Source organism: Schistocerca nitens, chromosome 3, assembly GCF_023898315.1.
Source record: "Schistocerca nitens isolate TAMUIC-IGC-003100 chromosome 3, iqSchNite1.1, whole genome shotgun sequence".
NCBI classification, from domain to species: domain Eukaryota; kingdom Metazoa; phylum Arthropoda; class Insecta; order Orthoptera; family Acrididae; genus Schistocerca; species Schistocerca nitens.
In genome coordinates this window covers 129074830-129076397 of record NC_064616.1, presented here as the reverse complement: position 1 = coordinate 129076397, position 1568 = coordinate 129074830, and the positions used below count along the sequence as shown (strand labels likewise).

Genomic DNA, 1568 nt, shown 5'->3' with positions numbered 1-1568 from the left:
ACACAGAATAACATATTTTCTATTAATATATAATTTTCTTGCACAAAAATGTCTGTAGGAGATTCCGGTAAATTACATTTTTACAATTTTAGTCTCTATAGAATAAGTACTCCGTCCTCAGGCCACAAGTGGCCCATCGGGACCATCCGACCGCCGTGCCATCCTCAGGTGAGGATGCGGATAGGAGGGGCATGTGGTCAGCACACCGCTCTACCGGTCGTTAAGATGGTTTTCTTTGACCGGAGCCGCTACTATTCGGTCGAGTAGCTCCTCAGTTGGCATCACGAAGCTGAGTGCACCCCGAAAAATGGCAACAGCGCATGGCGACCTGGATGGTCACCCATCCAAGTGCCGGCCACGCCCGACAGCGCTTAACTTCGATGATCTCACGGGAACCGGTGTATCCACTGCGGCAAGGCCGTTGCCCCTCTATTGAATGGGCGGCTAATAAACGATTTTGATGTTACTACAACGGTCAGATAAAAGATAATTTCTCTGTGTGCAGTTCGGGTCCGCGCCGTAGAATTTTCGCAAAAAAAGTAGAGATCAGATCACAACAAGTTGTTCCTGTTAGTACGTAATTTAATTATGAGTCTTTTTAATACAGTGATTACGCAGAGCACTATGATGATTACAGAACAGATAAATCACAAGTCTGGACTATCACTGGCAGCTGTACGCTCGCTGGGCCAGCTATGTAATCACTTTGCACCGTTTACTCATTTCCATTTCGGCTCTGCCATAGTTCTCACATTCGCTCGGCACGGGACGTTTTTGGTTTTTCGTCTTCCTTTCGACACGAGCTTTCCTCTGACTTGCATTTTTTTATAATTTTATAAAATATTTACGACTGATATGACATGACATTTTTCATTGTTTTGTTACTTTCAGTTTAATACAGATTTTCACTTATATTCCGGCGAATATATTTATTGTCTCACTTTGGGTGCGAGTAGTGCTCCGAAAGCTCTTCACAGTGACACCCGAACCAATGTCCTCGCTAAACGCGTTTCCGCGCTACACCAGTTTATAGCTTTGCATAAAGCTAATCACAATGGCGCGCCTACACTGGTTCAGTGACGTTACAGGCAAAACAAATACTGCTAGACAGTACAGCCATAATACGAGGGTTGGAACTTTATTAGTGGCAACTATTTATTTACAGCTCGTACAAAATAGATACGTGTTTCAAAGTTTTACTGACCTTCAGAGTAGTCACCAGCATTGTGTATAACCCGTTGCCAGCGATGTGGAAGTCGTAGGATACTCTTTGCAGTGCCAGTTGTGTTGACAGTTCGAACGGCGCGGTCTGTTGCCCGACGAAGTTGTAGCAGTTCTGAAGCGAATGCCGTGAAGTGTGTCCTTCAGTTTAGAAATCGAGTTGAACTCACGAGGGCTTAAGTCAGGGGAGTGCAGTAGGTGGTATAGCACTCAGCAGCTCCATCGACAAACAACTTAGTAACAGCTTGCACTGTACGTGCTTGAGCATTGTCATGCAAAATGGTGGTCGGGTGCTGCAGAAAGTGTCATCACTTTTGTCTCCGTGCTGTTCCTTTTTGGAAAACAAC

The 1568-nt window shown here is 45.0% G+C and overlaps 1 pseudogene; it reads right to left on the bottom strand.

Moving 5' to 3' along the window:
• Positions 1 to 308: 308 nt before the first annotated feature.
• Positions 309 to 426, bottom strand: LOC126250296 (5S ribosomal RNA; annotated as a pseudogene).
• Between the last annotated feature and the right edge of the window lie 1142 nt (positions 427 to 1568).